A 17,300-nucleotide genomic window follows, 5' to 3' on the forward strand; every position below is an offset into this window, starting at 1 on the left:
TTATGAACCCTCTGTATGTTAAACACTGAGGATTTTCTCTACTGTAATCTTGCATTTACTCCTTGTGCTATGGAGACTGGGAGGGGCACTGGAGTGTCTGTGTCTGAAAGGGATGGTAATTAAAGGCCTTCAACACCAAAATATTATAGAATCTTACAAATGTAGGGCTGGAAAGGACCTTGAGAAGTCATAAAGTCCAGGACTCTGGTGCTGACGCAGGACCAAGTAAACCTAGACCATCCCTGAGAAGGGTTTGTCCAATCTGTTCTATAAAACCTCCATGAGGGAGATTCCACAACCTCCCTTGGAAGTCTATTCTAGAGGTTAATTACCCTTATAGTCAGAAACTTTTGCCTAATATCTAACCTAAAAATCTCCCTCTGATGGACATTAAACCCATTACTACTTGTCCAGTGGGCATTGAGAGCAATTGATCACTGTCCTCTTTATAGCACCCCCTACATATTTGAAAACTATTATCAGGTCCCCCCCTCCATCATCTTTTATCAAGAATAAACATACCCAGTTAAAAAAAATTCCTCATAGGTCAAGTTTTCCAAACCCTTTGTTGTTTTTGTTGCTTTCCTCTGGCATCTCTCCTTTTTATCCTCATCTTTCCTAAAGTTTGGCACCCAGACATGACACAGAACTCCAGCTGAGGCCTCACCAGGGCTGAGTAGAATAGGATATTGGCCTTTTTCACAACTGCATCATATTTTCACTCGTGTACAAATTATGATCAACTATACCTCCCATGTCTTACATATGACGCTCCTGATACTATACTCTAGAATATTACCCTTTTTCACAACTGCATCACATTGTTCACTTATTCAAATTATGATCCACTATAATGTCCCGATCCTTTTTACTGGTATTACAACATGGCCATTCAGCATTTTGTGGTTGTGAATTTGATTTCTTTCCTTTCTAAATGTAGTATGTTACACTTGTCTATGTTGAATTTCATCTTGTTCCTTTGACCAATTCTATAACTTGTCAAGGTCATTTTGAATTCTAATTCTGTCATCCAAAGTGCTTGCAATCCCTCCAAGTTTGATGTCATCTGCAAATTTGATAAGCATACTTTCCCTTAGCCAAATAATTAATGGAAATATTGAATAGTACCAGATGCAGGACAGACCTCCTAAATACACTTCCCCAATTTTGACAGTGAATTATTTATAACTACTCTTTGAGTACATTCTTTCAACCAGTTGTGCATCCACCATATAGGAACTTCATCTAGACCACATTTCCCTAGTTTGCTTATGAGAATGTCATGTAGGATGTGTCAAAAACTTTACTGAAATCAAGATATATCATATCTACAGCTTTCCCATCCTATCCACTAGGCTAATAATCCAGTCAAAAGAAGGAAATTAGGTCAGTTTGGCATGATTTGTTCTTGGCTATTCCTTAAATGTTATCCTGCAAGTGCTTATAAATTGATTTGTTTAATAATTAGTTCCAGTATCTTTCCAGGTATCGAATTTCCTGAGTCCTCTTTGTTCCTCTTTTTTTAAAGATAGATACTATGTTTGATCTTCTCCAGCCCTCTGGGACTTCACCCATCCTCCATGAGTTCTCAGAGATGATTGCTAACAGTTCCAAGATTGCTTCAGCTAGTTCCTTAAGTACACCAGTATGAATTTCATCAGGCACTGCAAACTTGAATATGACTAATTTTATCTAAATATTGTTTAATCTGTTCTCTCCCTATTTTGGCTCGTGTTCCTTCCTCCTGGTTGTTAATATTAATTGTGTTGAGTATCCAGTCAACATTACCCTTATTATTGAAGACTGAAACAAAATAGGCATTAAAAACCTCTGTCATCTTGATGTCACGTTATTTCCCCTTACCTGCTAAATAACAGACCTACACATTCCTTCATCTGTCCCTTTCTCCTAAAGTATTTAATGAACCTATTCTTATTGCCTTTTATGTCCCTTGCTAAGTGTAATGCATTTTTGTGCCTTAGCCTTTCTGATTTTGTCCCTTTGTGCATGTGCTATTCTTTTTTTTTTTTAAACTCCTTAGCAATTAATCCATGTTTCCACTTTCTGTAGGATTCCTTTTTTCATTTCCATGTCTTTAAAATGCTCCTGATGGAGCCATATGAGCCTTTTACTATTCTTCCCATCTTAAAAATGCATTTCCTAAGCAACCCAAATGTAGTGAAGGTCAGTGACTGAGGGTATTTGAGAGTCACATCTGTGATGAGAGCACCAGGATATGTCACTTTCTGAACAAGCAAATCAAACATTTCAGGAAAGGAATAGAAAGAGGAGAAATTTACTTTTGGTAAACATGCCAAAGAGTCATCACCTTTGAGTAACATCAGAATTAATATTTCGGTTGGATAACCTTTATAATATTTTTAGTATTTTATAGAATATATAAAGGATACTGTCTGCTCAAAATGTACCTGTTTAAATAGTCATACAAGTTCAAATAAAAAACCCTAAATTAATAGTCTAAATTTGAGAAAATGTACAATGAGCAGGATAATGTTGGGGTTTGTAGATGACATACAATTCCATATCATTAAGTCTGCAAGGTTGAAAATTCAAATGAAGTCAACCATTAGACAACCAATCCAGGGAATAAAACCAACTAAAGGAAAGTAGGAATCAACGAAGTGTCTCCTGACATTCTAAATGGGAAATAAAACTCAAGGAATTGCCATAATGTATTATACAAGTGTTCCCTTTAATCTAATAGGCTGTGTCTGACAGAAGCCACTATGAGATGATTCAGAAGAAGTTTTAACAAATCCCATAGTGTACAACTATAGAATAACAATGGGATAGTAGAAGATGTTTTCCTCTTTACCCATCCATTTCTGGTTGGCTTACACACTAAAACCCAAGGATTTATAGTCTCAGTATTTTTCATCTTATCTAATGGAACTGTGGATGTTATCATTCTCCGTATTTAATGTCTATTACTATTTTGAATTCTATTAAGCTCTGGGACTCTGCCACAAGATATCGATATTAGTTCTGAAGGTTAATTATGCTTTGTTCCCAAATATATTTCTTTTTATCTGTTTTGAATGTTACCTTTAATTTTCTCTGAATGTCCTTTGTTTTGCATTATGAGAGGATAAATAGGTGGGCTAAGTTTAACTTCTCCATATCTTTTGTTATATCGCTACCATGCCCCATATTATTCACCTTTCTATGGAAAATAATACCAATCTTTTCAAGTTCCCTTCATATGGAAGGTTTCCATGCTTCTAATTATAGTTTACCTCTCTCTGTGTTGTATATTTTTTTGAGGTGGAGTGACCAGAACTGAATATAGTATTCTGAGTGAGTGATCTGTCCTACTCCTTATGCAGCCTAACATATAATTTGCATGGAAGATTTCAATGATCTGTTCACAACACCACTAAGTCTTCATCACGAGTGGTTACAGTAAACAAGATGCATGAGTAATTCCAGTGATTTATTACAAAGTGCATTACCTTGCATTTTTATATATATATTAGGAGAACAGAAGATTTTTAAGGTTCTAATGACATTAAATTACAGGAAAGAGGGCTGGGGATTGGTGAGAGTAGCATTTGAAGGACACTCATGTGGTAAGTATCCTTGGGAAAAGGTTTAGTAAAATCTCTCTGTAATGGGCACCTACAGACTGTGAGCAAACAGTCACTCTACTGTACCAACTTCATCAGATAAAATTACTTCATCTGCATAGTACTTACCCAGCAGCAGGAGACTATTAATATCTTGTGATAACGCTCTCTTTTTCTGAAATGTTGTCTTTTTTTTTTTTTTTAGAAGTGAATTAAGAGCAAAGAAAAGGCACCACACTGAGTGAAACAGAAATCCTTTAGCCACAGAACAGGTATAACTAATGGGAAGTATCCATTGCAGTGCTGTAGGGTGCTATATTGTGGCCAGTGTCACTTACTCATGGTCTGGGAGAAGGAATAAAAAGCACAGTAAATAAAGTGTTTGTGAACATTTGGAAGAAGAGAGAAATAATAAAGAGGAACATAAAGAATTTAGAAGGTGAAGAGGCAACTTAGGGTAGGTCTACACTTACCCGGTAGTTCGGCGGCAAGCAAATTGAACTTCTGGGTTCGACTTATCACGTCTTGTCTGGACGCGATAAGTCGAACCCGGAAGTGCTCACCGTCGACTGCGGTACTCCAGCTCGGTGAGAGGAGTACGCGAAGTCGACGGGGGAGCCTGCCTGCCGCGTCTGGACGGAGGTAAGTTCGAACTAAGGTACTTCGAACTTCAGCTACGTTATTCACGTAGCTGAAGTTGCGTACCTTAGTTCGAATTGGGGGGTTAGTGTAGACCTGCCCTAAGTTTCATTCACTATTTTGCTTGTCTTTCAACAGGCACACTTGCAATCACTATTTTATTTTTCCATTCATTTGCTCCTCCACTCAGTGGAATTTATTTTTTGTTATAGTGTAAAGAGATGCATTTTTTCTCCCTCTTTTTCCATTGTTAAGGGGTCATGTTAGCTCATCATCTAATTTATGTAGTTTGGAAAGCTCCCAGAATCCTTTGTCCCGCCTCTTAATTTAACCTCACCATCTCCACTACTGTATGGTTGTAAATTATGAAGATATGCTGGATTAAAATAGCCTCAAAGTAAAATTAGGTACCAGTCTTGCTACCAATAAACTCAATGGTTAAACTACCATTGACTCAAATGGATGCAGAACAAGGGTCCACAAGTAGGATTTTAAAAGGCTCCTAAATCATGTAGGCACTTTTGAAATCCAACCCATGATCATTTGAGGCCTTGCAGTTTTTAATTTTACTTGCTGAATTTAGATAACTGTGTCTTAAAGGCAGGGGAATGGTGTCAACCCTGAATTTTGCTTTTAGATTTAGATTGTTTCACATGTTTTTGTTTTGGTTGTAATATTTAATTGAAACTTGTCATTTTGCCGACTCTAAGCATTAACGGGGCAGATTCTCACCTGATGTAAACTGGCATCATGCCACTGAAGTAGAAAGTTACAGATGCTGTAGACTGATCCTTTGACCATACTAAATATAGCTACAGTAGTAATATTGAGATTCCTATGGATTTTATATTAAGAAGAAATTATCCATTGCCCTGACAATTACCTTTTGCTGATATCACCAAGGCAGTGATTAGAATTTATTTTGTGCTGGGCTACGTAAGAAACTCCATTCTGGGATTTCCCTAGAGCTGTCACAAGTGAAAATGTCTGCAAACAAAATCTGAAGCAGCATTAGACATGTCTTTTGTTTGCTAATTTCTTTGCAATTATTTATTAAATTGATACTGTTCAGCGTGAGATCTGTTAGTGATCATCACAGATGAAGATTTTTGTCCTAGTCCAGATAGAACTTTGATAATCTCCCTGGATTAAACAAGTGATGTACATTGCTTGTTTAATCCAGGGAGACTATCAAAGTTTCAGGGTACAACTGCAGACAACTGCCAAATCACCTTTTTGTGAAATTGTCAGATCAAAAACAGTTGTCTGCTTAAATACAGTATTTTTGTAACACTGACTCTCCCAGTCTCTCCACGTTCACAGTGAGATTTCACACACCATGTTGTATATACTAGTGTAATCAACAACATTTTTAATTCTATATGACATGTTAATAAGTAAGACGGGTACCATCACCATATACTTAAATCCCAGGGGGTCCCGTGGGGTGAAATGTTTTCCATTGACAATGAAAAATAATGTGAAAACTGAGCCAGTTTTTCTTTCAAATGTATGTTGGCAAAAAGTGACTGTTAATTTGGTTGTATTTGCTGAACACATCTAGCTGAATAAAGAGACTTACTTCTGGACTGCACAAAGCTGTACAGTCCATGTTGTGCCTACAGAGCTTGAAAGTAAATCAAGGAGAGATTTTTGGCCCCACAGAGCACAATATGTGAACAGAGGAAACATTGTTGCTGTTAACTCCCAGATAGAAAAATCTTGTGGATTTAAAATCCAAATTTCCTTAAAGATTAATAGCAGTTGAACAGAGTAAAAACTGCCAAACATAAAAAGGGCACTTAGTACCTTCTGGATATAAACAGGATGGGGTGATATAGATTATTTGGATATGACAGTTGATGTCATAAGGAGCTGCTAGGAAGAGAGGATGATGTAGCACTAAATTAACTTCAATCTTTCCTCTCCTCTCAATAAGATCACAGTAAGAATGGAGAGACAGCTGCTTTTTCCTCAAGCGTCCTCACATGCAAAGTCTCACTGGGATCAATTTTGTCTCCTCTCCTCTTTAACATGAGACCCCTAGATTCATAGATTCTAGGACTGGAAGGGACCTCGAGAGGTCATCGAGTCCAGTCCCCTGCCCGCATGGCAGGACCAAATACTGTCTAGACCATCCCTGATAGACATTTATCTAACCTACTCTTAAATATCTCCAGAGATGGAGATTCCACAACCTCCCTAGGCAATTTATTCCAGTGTTTAACCACCCTGACAGTTAGGAACTTTTTCCTAATGTCCAACCTAAACCTCCCTTGCTGCAGTTTAAGCCCATTGCTTCTTGTTCTATCCTCAGAGGCTTTCTCCCTCCTCCTTATGACACCCTTTTAGATACCTGAAAACTGCTATCATGTCCCCTCTCAGTCTTCTCTTTTCCAAACTAAACAAACCCAATTCTTTCAGCCTTCCTTCATAGGTCGTGTTCTCAAGACCTTTAATCATTCTTGTTGCTCTTCTAAGGACCCTTTCCAATTTCTCCACATCTTTCTTGAAATGCGGTGCCCAGAACTGGACACAATACTCCAGCTGAGGCCTAACCAGAGCAGAGTACAGCGGAAGAATGACTTCTCGTGTCTTGCTCACAACACACCTGTTAATACATCCCAGAATCATGTTTGCTTTTTTTGCAACAGCATCACACTGTTGACTCATATTTAGCTTGTGGTCCACTATAACCCCTAGATCCCTTTCTGCCGTACTCCTTCCTAGACAGTCTCTTCCCATTCTGTATGTGTGAAACTGATTTTTTCTTCCTAAGTGGAGCACTTTGCATTTGTCTTTGTTAAACTTCATCCTGTTTAACTCAGACCATTTCTCCAATTTGTCCAGATCATTTTGAATTATGACCCTGTCCTCCAAAGCAGTTGCAATCCCTCCCAGTTTGGTATCATCCGCAAACTTAATAAGCGTACTTTCTATGCCAATATCTAAGTCGTTAATGAAGATATTGAACAGAGCCGGTCCCAAAACAGACCCCTGCGGAACCCCACTCGTTATGACTTTCCAGCAGGATTGGGAACCATTAATAACAACTCTCTGAGTATGGTTATCCAGCCAGTTATGCGCCCACCTTATAGTAGCCCCATCTAAATTGTATTTGCCTAGTTTGTCGATAAGAATATCATGCGAGACCGTATCAAATGCCTTACTATAGTCTAGGTATACCACATCCACAGCTTCTCCCTTATCCACAAGACTCGTTATCCTATCGAAGAAAGCTATCAGATTGGTTTGACATGATTTGTTCTTTACAAATCCATGCTGGCTGTTCCCTATCACCTTACCACCTTCCAAGTGTTTGCAGATGATTTCCTTAATTACTTGCTCCATTATCTTCCCTGGCACAGAAGTTAAACTAACTGGTCTGTAGTTTCCTGGGTTGTTTTTATTTCCCTTTTTATAGATGGGAACTATATTTGCCCTTTTCCAGTCTTCTGGAATCTCTCCCGTCTCCCATGATTTTCCAAAGATAATAGCTAGAGGCTCAGATACCTCCTCTATTAGCTCTTTGAGTATTCTAGGATGCATTTCATCAGGCCCTGGTGACTTACAAGCATCTAACTTTTCTAAGTGATTTTTAACTTGTTCTTTTTTTATTTTATCATCTAAACCTACCCCCTTCCCATTAGCATTCACTATGTTAGGCATTCCTTCAGACTTCTCGGTGAAGACCGAAACAAAGAAGTCATTAAGCATCTCTGCCATTTCCAAGTTTCCTCTTACTGTTTCTCCCTCCTCACTGAGCAGTGGGCCTACCCTATCCTTGGTCTTCGTCTTGCTTCTAATATATTGATAAAAAGTCTTCTTGTTTCCCTTTATTCCTGTAGCTACTTTGAGCTCATTTTGTACCTTTGTCTTTCTAATCTTGCCCCTGCATTCCTGTGTTGTTTGCCTATATTCATCCTCTGTAATCTGTCCTAGTTTCCATTTTTTATATGACTCCTTTTTATTTTTTAGATCATGCAAGATCTCGTGGTTAAGCCAAGGTGGTCTTTTGCCACATTTTCTATCTTTCCTACCCAGTGGAATAGCTTGCTTTTGGGCCCTTAATAGTGTCCCTTTGAAAAACTGCCAACTCTCCTCAGTTGTTTTTCCCCTCAGTCTTGATTCCCATGGGACCTTACCTATCAGATCTTTGAGCTTACCAAAATCCGCCTTCCTGAAATCCATTGTCTCTATTTTGCTGTTCTCCCTTCTACCCTTCCTTAGAATTGCAAACTCTATGATTTCATGATCACTTTCACCCAAGCTGCCTTCTACTTTCAAATTCTCAACGAGTTCCTCCCTATTTGTTAAAATCAAGTCTAGAACAGCTTCCCCCCAGTAGCTTTTTCAACCTTCTGAAATAAAAAGTTGTCTGCAATGCAGTCCAAGAATTTGTTGGATAGTCTGTGCCCCGCTGTGTTATTTTCCCAACATATATACGGATAGTTGAAGTCCCCCATCACCACCAAATCTTGGGCTTTGGATGATTTTGTTAGTTGTTTAAAAAAAGCCTCATCCACCTCTTCCACCTGGTTAGGTGGCCTGTAGTAGACTCCTAGCATGACATCACCCTTGTTTTTTACCCCTTTTAGCCTAACCCAGAGACTCTCAACACTTCCATCTCCTATGTCCATCTCTACCTCAGTCCAAGTGTGTACATTTTTAATATATAAGGCAACACCTCCTCCCTTTTTCCCCTGTCTATCCTTCCTGAGCAAGCTGTATCCATCCACACCAACATTCCAATCATGTGTATTATCCCACCAAGTTTCAGTGATGCCAACAATGTCATAGTTGTATTTATTTATTAGCACTTCCAGTTCTTCCTGTTTATTACCCATACTTCTCGCATTTGTATATAGGCATCTAAGATACTGGTTTGATCTTTCCTCCCAGTTTTGTCCTGATCCTCCTTTCTCTCTGCCAATATAGCACACACTCCCTCTCCTTTCCGACCCATCTCCCAGGTCTCCATGTTCCCCACTTACCTGCGGGCTTTGCTCACCTGTCCCCGTCGAACCTAGTTTAAAGCCCTCCTCACTAGGTTAGCCAGTCTGTGTCCAAATAGGGTCTTTCCCCTCCTCGAAAGGTGAACGCCATCTCTGCCTAGCAGTCCTTCCTCAAATAGCATCCCGTGGTCTAGGAAGCCAAAGCCCTCCTGGCGACACCATCTTCGCAGCCAGGCATTCACCTCCATGATGCATCTGTCTCTGCCCGGGCCCCTACTGTAGTCACTCTTGATCCACTCAGTGTCACACCGCGCAGTATCATTTGTGTCCACATGGATGAGTAGCATGGGGTAGTAGTCAGAGGGCTGGATAATCCTCGACAATGCCTCCGTAACGTCTCGGATACGGGCTCCCAGTAGGCAGCATACCTCCCGAGATGAAATGTCAGGGCGACAGATGGGCGCCTCCGTCCCCCTCAGCAGAGAGTCTCCGTCCACCACTACCCTACGTTTCCTATTCGCAGTGGTGGCAGCAGACCTCCCAGCCTTAGGGGTACGAGGCTTCTCCTCCTTTACTGTAGGGGGTGATGCCTTCTTTCCTGTATCAAGAAGAGCATAACGGTTACCTATTACCACAGCGGGAGGGTTCGGAGCAGGGGTGGAGCACTGCCTGCTGCCAGAAGTAACCAGCTGCCAGTGTCCACCCTGAGCCATCTCCTCCTCCACCAGTGGTGTATCAGCAGTCCTGTGTACTGGGAGAGCTACCTCAGCTGTCTCCACATGGACACTGTCCAGGAATTGCTCGTGGATTCGGATGCTTCTCAACCTAGCCACCTCCTCCTGTAGATCTCCCACCTGCTGCCTGAGAGATTCCACCAGCAGGCACCTTTCACATTGGATGGTCCCCCCAGCCTGGATATCAGTAAGTGGAAATTGCAAGTTACAGTCTCTGCAAAACCACACCAGGATCTGGGTAGAAGCATCCATGCTCAGGCGCTCTGTCTGGCTACAGGCGCAGGTGGAGGAGACAGAAGCAGTGCTGGCACAGGTGTTGCGGGTCTTCCTAACCATCGTAAGCCTCCCTCTGTCAAACTCCCGTCTGCAGCCCCCTGTCCGCTGAAAGGGTTGTTTAAGCAAGAAGTTTTAGGTTTTAAGGGGAATAAAGGGAAAACAGATAGAACCGGCAAGGGACCCTCGCCCCTTCCCACTCCCCTTCAGAACTCCCTTGCGAAACTCCCTGTTAGCAGCCCCTGTTCGCAAAAGCGAATCCCTGTGAGATTCATGTGACATTGCAAGCTCCAACTCTTCCAATATGCTAATAACCCTCAGCTTTATATTTCAACAGACACAGATGACAGAATGACATACATGGCACTGTGCCTGACTAAAAGAGATAAGCAACTGGATGATTTCTGGTTTAATATTAACCCAGGTAAGACAGAAATGATGCTGGTAAAAAGCAGGAAATGCTTTGAAAGAGCTTAGTGAGACACTGACCTTTCCCTCCATCAAAGTCACCTTCTCTTTAATCATCAAATTCTCAGGATTGGAATAGATTAATTACTGTTCTTTGATACTCTGGTAGTGACAGTGGTAAGAAAAAAATCTTTCTTCCACTTCTGGTTTCCAGGAGACTTCTCTGAGAAAAGGGAACTAATAGTGACTGTGATCTGTGTGTTCCTCACCTCGCAATTGGACTACTGTAGTTTTCTCTAACAAGTGCTGAAGTTCAAGGCCCCTCGAAGCTTCCACAATGTGCAGTACTTCAATTCGTGGGCAGAATCCCATTCCACACTGTGAATACATCATACCATATGCTCTCCACTGGCTCCACACTTGCTTCCAGATCCCATGCCATGTTTTAATCATAATCTGTAGACATTCAGTGAACTGAGGCCCAGCTTTATCAGAAGTGATCTATCTATTTGGAGCTACCTGTGCTTACTGATGATGCTAAAGCTATCAATGTTCAGGGTGAAACTTTCAAATACTTGAGGCAGGATATTCTGTGCTGAGAGTCCCAGACTATGGAATTCCATAGCAAAGGTGATCAGAGTTATAATTATGACTAAGAGTTTGTACAGCTCAATGCAAAAAACATCTTTTCATGCATTTTGTCTTGAAATAACAGAAATTGAAGAATGAATAATAAAATAAAATTCAAATTATAAGCTGCTGAATATTAAGCTAGCAAGAGCAAAGTAAAATGTGCAAGTCCTAGTTCTATATTTGGCACCCCGATTCTCCAATGATAGGCAGGTTATCAATGCCCAAGAGTAAGAGATGCTGCAATCCATGTAGGCATGAATCTTTTCTTTCAACAACGCTGAAGAAAAAGAGCAGAATACTTCATACTGAGTGATGTCAAAGGTGATCTATAAATATTGTTTTCTCTTGAAATGCCACGTAAACTTTCCCAGGATATCACCCAGACTGTGGCCAAAATTTTCAGAGGTGACCAATGATTTTTCAGTGCCCAGCTTAAAGGGGTCTTCTTTTCAGAAAGTGCTAAGCAACCACCCACTTAAAAATAACAATAATAAAAACCTAAAACCTTTCACTCCATCTCAAGTCGAGCACCTGAAAATCTAGTCACCCCAAAATGACTATAAGCTTTTGAAAGTCTTTGCCCTTGTTGCTCTGTTTCCATGCTGTCTGTTTACATAGCACCAGATGCTTATTTTTTTTTAACATAGTCTTCACTGCATCAATCAATCATCTTTTTGGCTGACTATTGAAACAAACCATTTCCAGTTCTTCCTCCACACAGCTCTAACTTATGATTTATGTTAGAAGTTGTTCCATGTCCTTCCACTTAAAACCCTCTCCTTTTATTTTCTCCATTCACTTGAACAGTGATATTAATGTGCTCAGTAAATTTTTGAAGGAAATGCATTGGAGTCCCTTCTAGCTTCCAACAAAATGCCCAAGCCCTTCTAAGTCTACTTTATTTCCAGGGACATATTTCTCAAAATAGAATAATAGGACTGGAAGGGACCTCGAGAGGCCATCTAGTCCAGTCCCCTGCACTCATGGCAGGACTAAATATTATCTAGACCATCCCTGACAAGTGTTTTTCTAACCTGCTCTTAAAAATCTCCAATGATGGAGATTCCACAATCTCCCTAGGCAATTTATTCCACTGCTTAACCACACTGACAGTTCGGAAGTTTTTCTTAATGTCCAACCTAAACCTCCCTTGCTACAATTTAAGCCCATTGCTTCTTGTTCTATCCTCAGCGGTTAAGAACAACGATTTTTCTCCCTCCTCTTTGTAATGACCTTTTATGTTCTTGAAACTGTTATCATGTCCCCTCTCAGTCTTCTCTTTTCCACACTAAACAAACCCATTTTTTTCAATCTTCCCTCATAGGTCATGTTTTCTAGACCTTTAATCATTTTTGTTGCTCTTCTCTGAACTTCCTCCAATTTGTCCACATCCTTCCTGAAATGTGGTGCCCATAACTAGACACAATACTCCAGTTGAGGCCCAGTCAGCATGGAGTAGAGTGGAAGAATAACTTCTTGAGTCTTGCTTACAACACTCCTGCTAATACATCCCAAAATAATGTTTGCTTTTTTTGCAACAGTGTTACACTGTTGACTCTCATTTAGCTTGTGGTCCACTATGACCCCCATCTTTCTGAGGAAGATATTGAACAGAACCAGACCCGGAACTGATCCCTGCGGGACGCCACTCATTATGCCCTTCCAGCATGACTGTGAACCACTGATAACTACTCTCTGGGAATGGTTTTCCTACCAGTTTTGCATCTACCTTATAGTAGCTCCAGCTAGGTTGAATGAAATAAAACTGAACTCCAAACCCTAGTGGCAAGATGGAAAGTTAAGCTCCCTTTCTTTTCTATAACAGAGTGGGAAAAGTAGAACACAGTTTTTGTGTTGTACAGTCAATCACATGGCCAGAATATCAAAAGATTTGGGAGGATGAGTTGGATTTGAATCCTAACCTAAAGATTTGAAAGGCTTATCTTGAACATTTGGGGCTACAAGTACCAGAAATTTAATACATTCTTCCTCTAGTCGGTTAGGAACCCTGCAAAAACAGCCTTTTCACAGTATTCCATCACTTCCCAGAACTCCAAAATGCAAATATTTGCAAACAGATAAAGGTTCAAGAAAACTATTGATGCCATAAATTCTGTCCTTTCTGTGGAAATGCTGGTATATAATTGCAGTAGTGAAACACTTTTTTTCTTCTACATGATGATTGTAGTTTACTTAAAGATAAGCAAAGTTCAACTTTTTTTTTAATATGGGTATATAACTGCCTTTCCTACTAAACTTTCAAGTTCTACAGAACAAATGGAGACTTTCAACTTTTGTAGGTTGAAAACTTCAGAGCAGCAAATGCATCAAAGATTTCTAATAGCAAGAAGCTCACGAGAATCCCCTGACATTCCTGATGCTGACAATGTCTTTGCTGAAGTTAGCAGCATCCATAGAATGTCTTTTTTGGTTCATTTGTTCAGGCTATAAGTTAACACAAGATTTGATGCCAGACCAAGATTACAGTCGACAGAATTGGGACTTGTGAGCCGTTAACTGTCTGTGATATTGTGAACAAAGTTTGCCTCGGCATTACCAATGGATCCCAACCCAAATTCAAACACCCCTTAATAGGGACTCTTTCAAATCTGAATCCAGATCCAAATTTCACACATAGCTAGCTCCTATGTTAATATGGGAGGAACAAAACCCTGATTTCCAAGGTGAATAAATGTGTGATCCATATTCATTTTGTTTGCCTGGGCTGACTTCTGTTTCAAAATGCTATTAAAAACAAAACATCTCTCTCCCCTCCATGCATTCTAATTCATTTAGGTACAGGAGTGTCCTAATTTTTTAACATCTGAGCTGCACAAGTGTTTATTGTTCGAGGTTCTGGATCTCATTTGTCATAGTGCTGCTGCTTTCATTTGGTAACCCATCATGTTTTCTGAGACCACTTATTCTCTGAGCAGCTTTCCTTTTTTTTTCACTCACTCCCCCATAGTACTGAGAGGTCTCAATATAACATTTTAATCAGAGAATCATTGCTAAGTGGGTTTGTTTCCAGTATGGTCCCACAGGGATCTGTTCTCACTGCTATGCTATTTAACATTTTTAGTCAATGATATGGAAGAAAACATAAAATCATTATTGATCAAGTTTGTAGATGACCCAAAGATTGGGAAAGTGGTAAATAATGGAGAGGACAGGTCACTGGTATAGTATGATCTGGATCGCTTGGTAAGCTGGATTTAAGCAAGCAATATGTGCTTCAATGCATCCAAATGTACAGTCATACATTTAGGAGAAAAGTACACAGGCCATAATTACAGGATAAGGGAAATTGTCCTGGGAAACAGTGACTCTGAAAAAGACTTGAGGGGTCATCCTGGGTAATCAGCTGAATGTGCAATCTTAGTATGCTATGGCCAAAAAAGCTAATGCAATATATGTATTTTTTGGATGTAAAAAACAGAATTTTTAGTAGGAGTAAAGAGGTTAGATTACCTCTATGTGGCACTGGTTTGACCACTACTGAAATACTGTCCAGATCTGGTATCCACAGCTCATGAAGGATGTTGATATATTGGAGAGGGTTCATAGAAGAGCCACAAGAGTGAGTTAAAAAATTGGAAACATGCATTATCGTGAAAGACTTAAGGAGCTCAATCTATTTATTGTAACAATGTGCAGGTTAAAGGGCAACTTGATCAGTTTATAAGTACCTATATGGTGAACAGAAACGTGATGCTAAAGGATTCTTCAATCTAGTAGACAAAGATATAACAAGATCCAAGGACTGGAAGTTGAAACTAGACAAATTTAGACTAGAAATAAGGCACAAGTTTTAAAGGTGAGGCTAATTAACCATTAGAACAACTTATCAAGTGTTGTGATGTATTCTACTGGAAACATTAAATCATGATTGGATGTTTTTTTCTAAAATATATGCTCTAGTTCAAACAGGAACTATTCAGGGGAAATCCTATGGCCAGTGTTTTGTGTTGTATAGGAGATCACACTAGATGATCACAATGATCCCTTCTGGCCTTGGAATCCATGAATCACCAATAAAGTGCTTTAGCTAGAGAACTTTTCAGTCACTAGAACCACATTTAAGCATCTGTATTTTGTTAGGCTTGATTCAATGTCACGATTTAGCTGAAATATATTTTAGAAATTCTTCTACTTTGGGGTGTCTGTATAGGAAATAGGGCTGTCGATTAATCACAGTTAACTCACATGATTAACTCAAAAAATTAATCATGATTAAAAAAATTAATCATGATTAATCGCACTAATAGAATACCAATTGAAATTTATTAAATATTTTTGGATGTTTTTCTACATTTTCAAATACATTGATTTCTATTACAACACAGAATACAAAATACACCGTGCTCACTTTATATTATTAATATTTATTACAAATATTTGCACTGTAAAAAATGATAAAAGAAATAGTATTTTTCAATTCACCTCATTCAAGTATGGTAGTACAATCTCTTTATTGTGAAAGTGTAACTTACAAATGTACATTTTTTTTTGTTACATAACTGCACTCAAAAACAAAACAATGTGAAACTTGAGAGACTACAAGTCCACTCAGTCCTACTTCTTGTTCAGACAAGTGCTAAGACAAACAAGTTTGTTTACATTTACAGAAGATACTACTGCCTGCTTCTTACTTATAATGTGAGAAAAGGCATTCGCATGACAGTTTTGTAGCTGGCGTTGCAAGGTATTTATGTGCCAGATATGCTAAACATTCGTATGCCCCTTTAAGCTTCGGCCACCATTCCAGAGGACAGGCTTCCATGCAGCTGATCATTAAAAAATAATGAATTAATGAAATTTGTGAGTGAACTCCTTGGGAGAGAATTGTATGTCCCCTGCTCCATTTTACCGGCATTCTGCCATATATCTCATGTTATAGCAGGCTCAGATGATGACCCAGTACATGTTCAAGAACACTTTCACAGCAGATTTGACAAAATGCAAAGAAGATCCCAATGTGAGATTTCTAGAGATAGCTACAGCACTTGACCCAAGGTTTAAGAATTTTGAAGTCCATTCCAAAATCTGAGAGGGATGAGATGTGGAGCATGCTTTCAGACGTCTTAAAAGAGCAACTCTCCATTGCGGAAACTACAGAACCCAAACCACCAAAAAAGAAAATCAACCTTCTGCTTGTGGCATCTGACTCAGATGATGAAAATGAACATGCGTCAGTCCGCACTGCTTTGGATTGTTATCAGTCAGAACCCATCATCAGTATGGATCCATGTCCTCTGGACTGGTGATTGAAGCATGAAGGGACATATGAATCTTTAGTGCATCTGGCATGTAAATATCTTGCGACGCCGGCTACAACAGTGCCATGCAAACGCCTGTTCTCACTTTCAGGTGACATTGTAAACAAGAAGCGGGCAGCATTATCTCCTGCAAATTGTAACTATACTTGTTTTGTCTGAGCGATTGGCTGAAGTAGGACTGCATGGACTTGTAGGCTCTAAAGTTTTACATTGTTTTATTTTTGAATTCAGTTATTTTTGTACATAATTCTACATTTGTAAGTTCAACTTTCATGATAAAGAGATTGCACTACAGTACTGGTAATAGGTGAATTGAAAAATACATTTTGTTTTTGTTTTTTACAGTGAAAATTTGAAATAAATATAATATAAAGTGATCACTGTACACTTTGTATTCTGTGTTGTAATTGAAATCAATATTTTTGAAAATGTAGAAAACATCCAAAAATATGTAAATATATTCTATTATTGTTTAACAATGTGATTAATCGCATTTATTTTTTTAATCGCTTGACAAGTCGCAGTAGGAAATACATTGACTATGATCTGATGCACTTCTTTCCCTTCCACATTAAGACTCTTGTCCACAAGGATGAGAGAATTTAAATTGTTTTTAAAATGAAAGTAATTGTATAGTTCCTATTGCCAGGCCAGCTAGGTGCTTTAATTACAATTTTTAAAGCCCCACATAAATGTGTTGACACTAAAACTGCCTCTATCATTTTCACTATTATGGCTTAGAAGAACACGTATTAAAAGCACTGCAACAAGATTAACAACCAGAACAAATAA

The sequence above is a fragment of the Emys orbicularis genome, chromosome 6 (genome assembly GCF_028017835.1).
Source record: "Emys orbicularis isolate rEmyOrb1 chromosome 6, rEmyOrb1.hap1, whole genome shotgun sequence".
Classification (NCBI taxonomy): Eukaryota; Metazoa; Chordata; order Testudines; family Emydidae; genus Emys; species Emys orbicularis.